General features: G+C 37.4%; 1 protein-coding gene across 1 annotated transcript in view; it reads left to right on the top strand.

The window, feature by feature from the left end:
* POLN (DNA polymerase nu) overlaps positions 1–14,201 on the top strand; it is an 88,085-nt gene that overhangs the window by 19,683 nt on the left and 54,201 nt on the right. The gene's annotated exons all lie outside the window — the stretch shown is intronic.

The following is a 14,201-nucleotide window of genomic DNA, read 5'->3' on the forward strand; positions in this document are numbered from 1 at the left end:
AAAATTAATATTACTTGTACAAAATATGTAATATTTTTAACACAAGAAATGTTTGTTTTCATGCAAGTCTAGCAGTTACTGTATTGTGTCTAAATGGTGGACAGAAAAAGCTTATTAAATGGGTGGTTTACTGTGGGGCATCTGTTCTTAGGCATATTTTGTGGTATGTGTGATTAGAATTAGCATTGCAACCTGAAGGAGAGGAGTACAATTGTGAGCAATGGATGTACCTTGGACACTTCCTTGTCATGAATTCTGGTGTTCATGAAGCACTCCTTGTAAAGCATCAGTGGGCCCTGGAAAGTGGGTATTACAGAAAGAAAAGGAAGCTCTCTTCTTCTGGAATTTGGCTTCAGGCTTCATAGCAGCAAAGGGCTCAGCTGGCAGTGCTGGTGCTCTGCAAGTCTTGCTTGTATGGCTGTGACACATGGGCTCTTTGTGCTTCCTCTCTTGTCTGTGATGATCTCCATGTACATGCCTGAAACATGTTTTATTTGACTTTATGGACTGCTACAGGCTTAGGTTACTTTTTTGTTTTCTTGGTTTTTTTCCCTTTCCACAAAGTGGCCTTTCAAGGGCTTACTTGAATGTGTTCTATGATCCCATTTCTCTTGATGTTTATGACACCCACTGACCATTTGCTGTTGGTCAAAGGCCTTTGTGTTCCTCTCTTGTCACTGCCCATGGCTGCATGGATGAGTGCAGGAGGTGGAGTGGGACAAGATGGGGCTGCAGAGCTCCAGGGGCTCGAGGAGTAGGTGAGAGAACAGCAGAAGAAAAGTAGTGACTGTCCTTCTGGGGAAAGTTTCTGTTAGGTCTAACCATGGTCTTTTCTGCCAAAGACCTGCCCTCTGGCCCTGTGGGTGACTGGGGACAGATGCAGAGATGGGACTGTCCACAAAGGCTAGAGGCAACCTGTGAGGCTGTTATCTTTTTAACTTGTGCCCCAAAGTGTTGTCACTTCTTATCCATGCAGATTTGGGTTCTGCTTATCTCTCTGCAGGACCCAACCTTAAGCTTCATGAGCACAAATGGGATTAGGAGGTTTCTGCAGGCTTGGAGAAAGGCCATGGTGTTCCACAGCTCTTTGTGGGAGCAGAGATTTAACTTTAACAGTTGTGAGCACTTTGCATGGATGGGCTGCTGTGGTTCCTGGCAAGTCCTGCCTGGAATGGGTGACTTTGGGTTTCTGACAGAAACCTGTCCTGGGAGGTTCTCACCCTCACCACACTTGGTGACTTCCTTAGCTTTTCTTTCACCTGTCTTCACAGTTCATGTTTCATTTGCATCTTCCTACCCTCATGCTACATATTTCCATGCAATTTGTCATCAAACAATTTATAGGAAGTGCTTATGCTTTTTGCTGAGTAAAAATCAGTGTTTAGGATTCTGAATTAACAACAGAACGGGGAAGTGTTACTGCTGCTGTCATTTCTCATGCACCCAGGTGGAAAAACTGAGAGGAAAAGATGATCATGAAGGTCACAGTTTGCTGAATTCTCTGGAGTGAAGCACAGGCATTTCCAAGTCAGAGCTGAACAGACAGCTGTCTTGAAAAACCACATACAACACAAAGTGACCTTTGGCCTATCATAGTAAAAAGGACATGAAATCTATTTTTCTTAAAAGGGGTTTTTGTTCAAAATAATGCTGCTAAAGTTAGCATCCAGGGTTGCCTAAGGCTGGCTTTTCCTTCTAAGGAAAAACATTGGCATGGCTTTTTTTGTTTGAAATATTTATGGAACTTATACCATCTGTTTCTGAATCATTTATTGATATGGAAGATATACTGCAGTGCCCAGTCACTTTGCTAAGTGTTAAAGGATTGGGAAGATTCTTGCCAGAAATCATAAATATTGGAGATATTTTAGTGGTTACTATGATATTATGTCAAATTTTAGCTGAATTTTTTGCTGAGGCAGTTTATTTTTAACTGTTTTAAAATGCTTTAACAAGTGATTAAAGCAAAAGATAAGTGTGAATCACATTCTTTGACAATTCAAATGGAAAAACATCCCATATTCTGCAGTGCTTCTGAGAGATTGGATTCCAAGCAGAGATTTCTTTATCTTTCTTTTGTTTTGTAAAGAGGATGGATTTATCTGTCCTCTGTCCTTGAAGGCATTTAATGGAGTCCAGGAGAGATTTACTTGTAGGTTTGAGGGGAAATGACTAGACATTGGATACAGAGCTGAATTTCTTTTTCAGATAAACTCTGTCATCTTCTTTCAGACAGTTCCTCATTTGATGATGTATATTTTTGGCTTTATGTGGGTTTTTCTCAATAGATAAGTTTATTCACATGAATTTTTATGACTTTTGTGTTGTAACAACTTAGAGGGGGTTTCTTAGCAGCACTTTACTTCAGTGGCTCTCCATGTGTTCATCTATTTTAGTTTAACTTTACACTTCATTTCTTCTCATTTGGTTTCTTCCTGTACAGAATGTGTTCTGTATAAATCATGTGTTTTTCACACATAACTGTTAATGTATTTTTGCTAAACAATAACATGTATTATTGCATTTGATCTTGCAGTCTCCTGTTATTGCATTGTAGATGTCTATTTGCTACTATTGGAAAACTTGAGTATCTGAAACCTAAAAGTAATTGTAAACTCTACAAAATATTTTATAATGTATCCACGTGCCAGTTTATTGGGTTTTTTTCTCTATGATGGATTGCTTATGACTGTTAGGAGAATTTAATTAGGTTTATTATTTGAATGTGTTATTTTCAATTTGTTTTTGTATAAATGCATTAGCCTTGTCTACATTAGGATGCTTTTTAATTATATTACTCATAGATAACTTTTCTATTATATATATTTATGACATTCATAAAAGCTTATGTTCTCCAAAGCCACCTGGAAATATCTCTTTTTAGTCTCTCATAGTTTAAAGCAGAAATAAATCAAGACACAAATGGAAAAGCATAAACCCAATTAAGATCAAGCCCCTTTCAGAATGAAAAGAGAGAAATCCCAACTTGAGATATAAAGATTGCATAAAATTAGATGTTATAATTTGGTTTGAGATGTAAATTTCAGTGCTAGAATCAGATATTCTGTATTAAGGTTTTTTCCTCCAGGCTTCTGCAGTAGAGAGAACTGAAATGCTGCTAATGAGTTTATGCTTCTCTACTTCAGAAGATGTTTGTATCATTAAATTGAAAAGCACAAAGTGGTGGGCTTCAGGGAGCATTTCCTTCCTTTTAGTAGCAAAAAGTTATACTGAAGATAAAAAATTTTCACCTTCTTGAAGAAAGTGAAAAAAAAAAGTACTCCTGCTTTTCCTCAGGAAAAATGCTTTTATAGCTTGTCCAAGAAGGCAAAGAAATAATATAAACCATCAGTCAAAGAAACATGTTAGCCTATAATTTGGAAATCAGGAATGTAATTTGACAGGGAAGCTAATTAGGGCATATTAAATGTTAACATGCTTAAGGAAGGATCATAAAGAACCTGAAATATTGCATACATCTCAATCTCTTCCACAGATATAAGATTTTCTGGTGGTGAATGCACAATAGAGAATTGCATGCTTGTTTATTAGAAAATGAGTGTTGCAAGCAGTGTTTGGAATATAAATAATGAATTTAGCATCTGGTTTTCATTCTAAGGGGAGAGACTCCCTTGAAGTAGAGGCCCCTCTGAGCAATTGCCATCCAAAATGAGTCTGTTCTCTCAATTAACTTAGCAAACCAGTATTTCTGATTAGCCATACTGTATCTGTGTTATTTCCCCTCTGGGCTGTTTTTTTTTTTTGAGTGAACATTTTTTTAATTTTCTCTGAGATAAAATGGAAATGTGGTTTTGGCATAGTTTTGGGATTCTGGACAGTGTGGATGGGATGCTGCTTGTTTGTCTCCCTTTTGTAGCAGAATCCCAATAGGTTTTCCATTTTGGCATCCCCACATGTGCACTCCTGGCAGGGTGGTCTGACAGAATTGTGCTACCAAAGTTGTTGTGGCAGCTCCAAATTTCAGGCATTTTGTCCAAGGCCTTAGTAAGGCTGCAGGCTGATGTGTGCTACTATAAATATTCTTTTTGGAAGTTTGAAGTCTGTGGTCACAATTGGATTGCAGCAGAAACAGGATATTCTGCAAGGTGTTCCAACAGTGATGGGATTCTGCACTGTCTTGTTTTATCCTTGCCCCTTTCTTTCACAGCTTTTAGGAGGTTTGGCAGAGGCTGGTGCAATGTGAGGAATCAGACACCAAGACTGGGAGCAGGAATGTGCTTACATTTTCCTTTTTTTGTTTAACCTCTTCCCCAGAATGAGCCAAGGCCTTGCCTGCTTTTGAAACTGCCCTGATAGGAATAAGATTTTTGTAAACTTGCTTTCCAAAACATTTGCTTTCCAAATATACTGTCCAACTGAGAAGATTATTTACGTAAAATGAAGAAATTATATGGACCTTACCTTTTCATTGATCTTGGAGTGTGTTTTCTATTTTTTTTAAAAGTATGTTTATTGGAAAGCACTGGGGATAGAGACATGTCAGACACATTACAGGTTCATATAAGATATCTTGTCTAACGCTTCTATAATGTCATCTAGGCTAACAAAATCAGTTTTTGCTAAGAATTCCCTAATGTGGGCTTTGCTTATAACAAGGGTGGGTTGTCTCAGCAGATATGAGAATGTGTCTGTGCTTTCTTGGGCTTTTCAACTAAAGCAATTTAATGTTGTGTTTTCTGGTCAGCACAAACCCCTGTCACTCAGATGAGCTGATGTGCTGTTAGAGAAAGCCAGAGTGTGCTTGCTGGTTGTTGTGGTTGATTGGTGTTTGCATTCAGAGCATATTTTTGTGCCTTATTTCTTTTCAGTATGCTTATTCCAATACTCTTGAGTCATATGGTGGTTATTACTGCACTAATAGCACTAAAATAGTATCTCATTTTATGAGTAGAGTTTTGTTTTTATAGCTGCTTTTGTTGTTGCTTCATTTTTTTAAAGTTATCTTAATGAAGGCCTGAAGAAACTGCATTTACAGTGTTGGAGACAGAAGTTCTCTATTTCCTCTTCCTCACTCATCACAGCTGAAGTTCTGTGACAGGAAAATTGTACTTAAAACTGAGTGAATGGGCATGTTGACAAGCCTTTGGTCCAATGACATTTTCAGGATGAAATTTTACACTACCTTAACTTAGCAATAGAAAGTTCTTAGGTATTAGTGTAACAACTGTAGTGTGGAAAGTCACTGTTGGTCACATTGTAACACTCATATCTGATGCTCCAGAACATCTCTGTCTTGGTTTATTACCCAAATGCAGAAACAAGGTTTGCTCTTTGTTCTCTCAGCATCTGGACTGCAGTGTCCTTTTCTGTGATATATGCACATCTTTGGCATTTTCTGCTGTAATGCTCCTGATTTGTATGGATTCATTTACCTCATGGTGAGTGGGTGTATCCAATACATGGACAACATTTTATAGCACAATTTGACTCACTAAAACTTGTAGCATCATCTGGGCTGTCATTCTTTAAAACAAGCAGTTCAATCCTGTCCTCTTCTCTTCTGTTTGGGATCATCTTTGCATGTATAATTGTTCTGTGTGTTATTTAAAGAAAGGTAATGTGCAGCTGGTATAAATCTACTTCCTTGCAGTAATAGCATAAAAGATACTTGTATTTTGTTTATGCAGGATAAGGTAGTCTGTCATTATTTCTTCTGCAAGCTAAACATAAGCACAGAAATAAACAGAGCAATTAAAATTGGCTGCTCAAAAATGAAAGATTCTATACAACTTGGAAAAATATCAGCCAGAGTATTTTTAGCATATTATGAAATATTGACTATGGAGGCTGAAATCTTCCTTCACTGTCCTTTAGTTTTTGGCAAAAGAAATTCTCAGAGAAGCTTAAATTTGTAGAAATAGGGAAAAAAAAGTTCCTCTAAAATCTTCCTATGCTTGAGAGATGACAGCACTGCATACTTCCACTTGTTTCTTTGGAATTAGAGGATAATATATTTCAATCCAGTATGTATAAATTAAATTGTCAGCACTGAGCATTTACTGCTACTGAGTGGACATTGCTAACGTTGTTGATTATATGCTGATTCATTTTACCCTTTAAATGGCCTTTGCCAGTGATCTTTTGGGAATATTCCAGGTAAAAGCTAAAGCTATGATCATGTTTTAGAAATTCACCTTGGAATACAGCTACTGCTACTGGCAGGTTATTTTTCTCTATAATATGATTGGAACACAAAGCTAACAAGAATCAAAATTAAAATCATCCTTGCTAAAAAGCTTGTTTTGATTAATGTAGCTTTCACTACCTCACAGATTCAAAGGTGTTTTAATGTAAAGTAATTATAGTAATATCTATTACTGGAAGTATTCTGTTACATGAGTTAGTCTATGCACTTTGGGGTGTTTCTTGGAATTTTATTAAGTCTGATTCCATGTAATCTGAGAATAGTTTAAGAGCAATATTAGCATGGAGTTCAGCTTGCAAGAAACAATTAGTGTCATTCACTGATGTCTGTCATAGTCATTGTTCTGCTGCTGTTTATCCATTCACATTTCAGCTCCTGTCAGGGCACTTCTCTTGTGCCTGAGGTTGGCATGTGCAGCATCCCCTGATGTCCCCACTGGGCCCTGGGCCTCTGTGAGCTCTCAGGAGTTTCATGGAGCCCATGTCCATGCTGAGGTTATTTTTCCTGTCCTCATCCATAAGACATAAGATTGCTGAATCTTCAGCAATGTGCACAAATACATATGTGATCCTTATATTAAATATCTCTGTGTCTATTTGTTATTAAGTTTTCTGTTGGAACTTCTTGCCAATTGATTAAGATTTTAGAAATTCTGCCTGATGGTTTTTTTGGTTTTCATATGAAGCACTCCATTAGAGGGAATTTTAGATATACATTGTAGGAACTACTCAGTGTTTGGAGACAGAACATTTGAAATAAAAATCTCAGACACACAAATTATGTCTTGTGTTACATGCTCTCAAAAGGGGGAATTGTTACTATATTTCTATGATGGCTGAATTCCTGTTTGCAAGGACAAAATGCAGTCTTAACTCCATCTCAACATAGATTTCATGTTTGAATAGAGCAGAAGTATTTAAATAGTTTATTTTGCTATGTGATGTTCTTATTTTGCTATGTGATGTCTTCCAATTTGTATCTAGGAAAAAATAAAATATCTGAGAGGTTGGACAAGAGCAGAAATGAAGAATGATTTAAAAAATGGTTTATAGGGGAAGATCAAAGGTTAGGTAGATTGAAAGAGACTTCTTGTTTTGGATGGACCAGGTTTCACACAGTAATGATTTTCCAAATCTTTGTCATTGGCATTCCAAAGAAATTCAGGAAAATTATCTCAGTAGCTCTACATTCCTATTATATTCATCTTTCTCTGCTGACAATTATTTTTATTCCTGTGTCATTAATTTTCCATTAAGTGGAAAATTTACCAATTCTTTATTTCCTCAGCAACCTTTCATAAAGCCTCAGGAAACTTTGTGCAGAGTTTTGGATATGGATGTGCTCTCTCAAGCTGGGAACAGCAGTAGAAAAAAACCAGTGGTTTGTACAACAATTGCTGAAGATGGACAGAATAGGACAGGGGTCATCTTGCTGTCACCCCTGTGGCCTTGCTGTCCATAGTTCTCCTGTCCCAGCATGATCATGCACTGGCTCTGGCTCTTGGGAATTTACAGTTAAGGGCCACCTCTGTAAAGTCAGGGACTGTCCTTTCCTCATTGGGAGCAAAGAGACATTACTTACTTGGGTTTCCTTAACTCCTTCAACCAGCCTCCTGTTCGCAGCATTTTAAGAGGAATTCCCTGCAAACATATGCTCAGTAAATTCCTCAGTATGTGGAACAATCTTGTTTGAGATGCTAAATTTTACCCTTTTCATAAAACAACTGTTACATCTTTTAACAGTAAATTCCTCCAGCCTGGAAATTTTGCAATTTTTTGTGCAGTTAGAGGTCTGGTGTTTCTACCTTTGGACAATATTCCCCTGACACTGTTTGCTTTAAAGCTATAATATGCAGCTCATCTAAAACTGTACAATATTTACTATCTGCAGCTGCCACTCAAGGAGTTATCTCAATGTCTTAGCATTGTATTTTTTCACCAAAACCACGTCATATCTCCTTGGGGTTCATCCCAGAGTTTGAGCTTCCCATATTAATGAATATTAGTGTAATAGAGTTGGTATTCTGTGTATATTTTTCTTTCAGGAAAATGAAATTAAATAAGTAATAAAATGTAGTCAGTTTGTAGATGGCAAACAAGAGCAGTCTTTTTCTCTTGCAAGATACAAAGAGCTGCGTATATACAAACTTCCTTGCTTGCTGTGCAAAGGTGAAAATTTGTTACAAACCACAGATTTTAATCAAATCAGTGAGCAAATTTTTTTTTTCATTTTAAAAATAACTCATCAAAACCTTTCTCATGTGCTGCTAAATCTTTATTGTCTGAGATCATTGTCAGGTCTAAATTTCAAGGAATATGGCAAAAAGATAATTAGTTGTATGTAATAGAACACTATTCTTAGAGCCTACTCTCTGAAGTAAGAAGTCACGAATTTTGGTTGCCCTTTTTTCCTTCCTTGTGCTCACATCTTTCAAAGCTGATTAAGCTTGTGGGAATGGGATGAATAACTTCTAAGTTTCCCACTGTCTGATGTCTAAAAAACCTCGATAATTCCTTGCTGCTGGTAAGGCAAGAGGGTAGTGCCTTACCTTCGATTGATTGTTCTCTGCTGAAAAGTGAAAACTAGGACCAAAAAAGAGGGAATCCTTCTCCAGAAGTCTTTATGGTTCTGTGCTTTTTGACAAGGAAAATAGATGTCTTTAATTTTCCCCAAGCCACTAGATGGCGATTGCAGACAAGTCAAGGTTTGCTGAGGAGTGCATGTACCATGCATACCAGGCTGGCATTGCTATGGTGACTTTGTTCATTTTCCTATTTTCTGTGTTTTTTGAGATCCATGCCAGATTTTAAAAATTAGATCTTCAGACTGTCTTGAAATTGTGTTTCATATAGAAGTCACAAAAATAGCTGTTTATGCCTTTAGAACTATTAATTAATGCTAGTGTGGGCAGTAATTAAATGTGGCAATTTTCCAAAAAGTTTTTTAAAATTATTTTTGCTGTGTAATTTCTCATGAGTGAGTTGCCTCCAGCTTTGGAGGTGCCAGATAAATTGAGTGAGTTTGGTGTTGTGAGTGCCCTCTGTCTTTTCATTCTGCATTGCAAAGATGCTCTTCTAGGCAGGGTGCAGTTTTCCCTGCTAGTTCTCCAATACCTTTGGCCTTTAACAATGGAGCAAGTGAAGTGTTGATGGTCAAGGAAGCAGTTCACTGAACATGTGCTTAAATTTCTTCTCAAACTGATTAAATGAGATGTGAGAGCACAATTTATCACCAGGTGTGGTCCCATGTAGAACAACAAAAGACAAAGAAAAAAGAAGTGAGAAAATTTTGAAGAAGCAAATAAACTGGAGAGAAAAGTAAAGAATAGCAAGAATTTAAAAAAAAATAGCAATTAGAATTTTTTTTTGAAATGCAATTAAAAATTTGGAATGTAAAGCTCAAAGGAGTTGTCATCCAACTATCTATTAGCATTGTAATGAAGTCTGGTCTTACAGACCAAAGTCTTGCTTCTGCTCTAAAAGTATTACAGTGCTAGTCATCAAACAGATGCTGTGGATTTAAAAGCTTACTTTGTGTTTTATTGTGTAGAGCTGAGTTGGTGTTCAAAGAGAATAGTTGTGGCCTAATTATTCTAATAAACTTTCTGGAGAAGAAGTTGCTAAGAGAAATCACAGGAACTTTTGAATTGTAATGCTTCAGTTTTTGCTGGAGTGCTACATTTCATGAGAGAAACTAGAATTTTGCTGCTCTGAACTTTTTTTCAAATGGAAAAGAAAATGTGTATTTCTCAAGTATGAGGAAATAATTGGTTTCCTGACGCAAAATCTATTAGAGCTATTAAATCTAACAAGATCACAGTCCCAGTAAATGTTATTGTTTACAAGAAATGCAAGTAGCTTTTGCTATTTGTTGGCACTGGTAGCCACTGTAAAACAATAATTAATTCCTTTGTTTTGCTCTTGTGCTTGGCACTGTGCCTCACTAACAGCAGGTGGATTGGTCACCACATCAAAGGATATGTACATAACTTTACCTGTCTAACTCCTTCCTTCTATCTGTTTGGTCTAACTCCTTGGCTATTTTTTAATTTCCTGTGTGACACATCCATCCTGTATATATTTATGAATGGATGTTCTTATCTTAGTGGGAAGTTTTGTCTCTTGTTCTTATTTTTAAGTAAGCTCTTAGAACAGTGAGGGAATTAGTCAGAATCAAATGCCCACAGAATAGTCAGGAGCCACCTCTGTGCTTCCCATTTATTTCAGTAACATTGTAACCTGTTAGATTGCTTTGTTCCCCTCCCTGCAGTTTGTAGGGCTTCAGAATGACATATTCCATAAAGCTTTAGAAATGCAGATCTGGGTAATTATAGATTAGTGAGCCATTTTCCAGGAAAAAAATAAAAGCTTGTAACTATTGATGCCTTTGTATACAGACACGGATGTGTATTCTGAGTCACTGGGGCTGATTGAGGTTACTTGTTCAAAATAACAATTTATGCTATTAATAATGTAAATGGGGAGGAGGAGAGATGTAGGGGTTAGCTGAATCCATATAAAAAACTGAACGGAGAATCAGAGTATGGGAGATACAAACAACAGCCCTACTTGATGTAGAGTAAGAAAGAATTAAAATGCACCCCCAGCCTCTGTGATTGGGTAAAATCTAACTTCACTGACTTCAAAGGTCATTTATCCAATATATGTCTGTATACTGTAGTCCTTGGAAGAAACTGAAATAATATACTGGTTTTAATCTTGGAAGGAATGAAAATATCAGTGGCAAATGAAGATGCAGAATTTTGGATACCAGAAATAAAAAGCTCAACAGAGTTGAACTGACTGAGAAGAAACTCATAAAACTGGGGAGCTGCTTGTTTGATTTTGATGAGGGATTGTTTCATTGATGATTCTACTCTCCTTGCATATAGTGACTTTCCTTATGGATTAGAGCATTGCTTATTGAGGCTTGAAGCTGTGTTTGTGAGGCTTCAAGAGAGACACCCAAAACCCATCAGTTCTGAGCCTCCTTGCCAGGACTGCTGGAGATTGTCTATTGAGGATTTGAATATCTCCAAGGGTAGAGGTTTTGGAACTTCTCTGGGCAGCCTGTTCCAGTGTTTGACCACTGACACAGCAGAAAATTTTTTCTTACATTCAAATGGAATTTCCTGTAATGGTTTCTGATTGTCACCTCTTGTCCTGTTGTTGGGCATCAGTGAGAAGAACCTGGCTTCATCTTCTCTACATACTCCCATCAGGCACCCTGAGCAGAGGACAAGGATCAGTCTCTTGTCCTGCTGGTGATGCTCTTCCTGATGCAGCCCAGGCTGCTGTTGGCCTTCCTGAGTACAAAGCTCGTTGCTGGCTCAGCTTGCTCTTCACCATGATCCACAGGTTGTGTTCTGCAGAGCTGCTTTCGAGACTGTGAACCCTGTGGGACCCGGCCATCCTGTGTCTCCAGCTGCCTGAGGTCCCTCTGAATCACTCATCTGCCAAGCACTGCTCAGGGTTTTGAGTTGCCTGCCATCTTGCTGAGGTTGCATCAGTCCTGTGATCCAGGTCATAGATGGGGCTGCTGGGCCTTATTTGCCCCTGGGCTGCTCCAGCAGTGACTGACCTCCAGCTGTGTGACTGCACCTTTGTGCCACTCACCAAAGCCCTTGGGAGCTGCAGTTCAGCTGGGTTTCAGTGCACCTCACTGTCCACTTATCTAACTTGTACTTCAGCAGCTTCTCTGAGGCTTTTATGTGTGAGTGTTTTGAAAGCCTTGCTGGAGTCAAGGTAAACAACATCTGCCGCTCTCCCTGCCTCCACAGAGCTGCTTACTGCATTGCACAAGGTGTCACTGGTTAAACATGATTTCCCCATTCTAAATCCATGGTGACTGCCCCAGATCATCTACTTGACTTTAATATGTTTGCAGATGTTTTCTAGGTTTATTTGTGCCATCATCTTCCTGGGAACTGAGGAGAAGCTCATTGGCCTGTAGTTTTCTGCATCTTCCTTCTTGTCCTTGTGGAAGATAAGAGTGACAGCTGCTTTCTTCAGCAATCTGCCCTGATTATCACAGCCTTTCAGACCTGTTGAATCTGGGATTTGGGCTTCATCTATCCTTTTATCAGTTGGAAGATAATTTTGGATTACAGTGTTGTTTTTATATGTTTTTAATATTTTAAAAAATTATTCTAGAATTTTCTTGTTAATTATCTACTAGAATAACTTAATCTTTTTTTTTTTACCCTCACTCAGAAACAATGACGAGAGGTATTATAATAGTTAACTTCCACAACCAGCTTTTCCACCACACCTTTTCAAGTTTTCCTTCTTGTCTGTTGAAACATGATTTTTCAGAGAGGGCAATTTTGTTTTTTGTAGGTTCTAACAAGATGTGGATGCCCTTTTCTAACAGTAAGGGATAACATTCACATCTCAGATTGGATGGTCTGTGAAGTTTTTGCAGAAAGACTTGAAATGTACACATAAAAACAAAACTACAGGTTATATTTTGTAGAGGTAGAGCCAGTAGAGGTAGAATCCGTGGCTATAGAGGGATTCTACGCAGCCTGTTTAAACCAGCAACTTGCATAAAATAATTAATCTAAAATTAGATGAGAGGGATGTGCTGAACTATTCCAATAGCTTAAAGATGAGCATTACAACTCTCATGTTTCTTGAGTTACCTCTTTTCTGGGGAGCTAGTCAAATTATGAGGTGTAAACTAATTTACAAGTGAAAACACATTTTGCAATTGTAATTACTGGTGTTTTCCAGAATTATTAATAACACTTTTAAAATTGAGTTTAAGATAGACTTTGTTCATATGCCCTCAATGTAAACAAGATACCAATATAGTGATTGCTTTTTACATTGTTGATAGATTTTGAAATAGCTTTTAAAATTCACTTTGTTCAGGATTTTGAAGCTAATGAGACAAGGAAAAATATCAGTGAGAGTAACTATAAACAATTTTAACCTGTGCCGGAAATTACCTAAGTACATGTCACAATACCAGTGTAGAGTCAAATGAAAAGCCCCTCTCCATCCTCTGTTAGAATGGTTCTATAAATCAGAGTTAAAATATATTTTAATGTGTGTAAAATTAGGCTCCCACATTAATTCATATCCAGGTACATAATAAAGGACTAAATTTTCTGAGTTTCTGAGGATCTACTAGATTCCATGGCCACTTGGACTGCATATTGTTTATAGGAATGAATACTAGTTATACCCATCTTGTTGTTAGTGGAAATCAATAGCTGCCAATGGTAGTGTTAGTTTTGTGTACAGATTAAATAACCACTTGCTTCAAAAATGACTTTAAAATATGCATTACCATAAGCATTGCCACAAATGTGTTTTTGACTGTTTCTAGAAGCTAAAGAATAAAATATTCCAGTTGGCAAGTGTTTCTTCTGAGTATTGATGGACTAAGAGCAGTGTTGTTAATTTTTACCCATGCTGTGAAAATATTCTGTATTTTGTGTGGTATTTTCCTGTTTCTCTCTGTAGGATGCTGTGGCAGGTGTTCAACTTAAGTACATTTAATTGTACATCTTTAAGGGTGGTACTCATGCTAGGAATGACACTGTTGTGGTTTGGGGGTTTTGTTCTTTTGCTTCTGCTTTGGATTTCAATAGCTTTTGCTGTCTGATTACATCCCTCTTAAGTTTAAAATAACAATTTTGAGTTGAAAATTGCATAGAAAATGATCGTTCTGATTTGGAAATTATATAGCACTATTCCCACTCTCTGAACTTTCAGTATTGCATAATATTAGTATGTTCCTCTAATTCCTGAACCACTTGCAAATTAATTACATGGAATGACAAAATCAGAGCTTGATACACATTCTCTTGTCATGTCTAGCTTTTCTAGATAAAGAAGCATAACGACACAAAATAACAGAAAGGAGTTGTCTTGTGCATCTTTGATGCTTTACTGGAGGTGTATGAACCCAGACCTTGAAAAAAAAAATTGCTGCTGATCCTAGACCTGCCTATTGGTTGATAAAATTAGCTCTAGTTTTTAACCTGTACTGATGTGCTGTAGACAATAAATGGTTCCTCATTTAT

This window comes from Zonotrichia albicollis, chromosome 5, assembly GCF_047830755.1.
Source record: "Zonotrichia albicollis isolate bZonAlb1 chromosome 5, bZonAlb1.hap1, whole genome shotgun sequence".
In the NCBI taxonomy this organism is placed as follows: domain Eukaryota; kingdom Metazoa; phylum Chordata; class Aves; order Passeriformes; family Passerellidae; genus Zonotrichia; species Zonotrichia albicollis.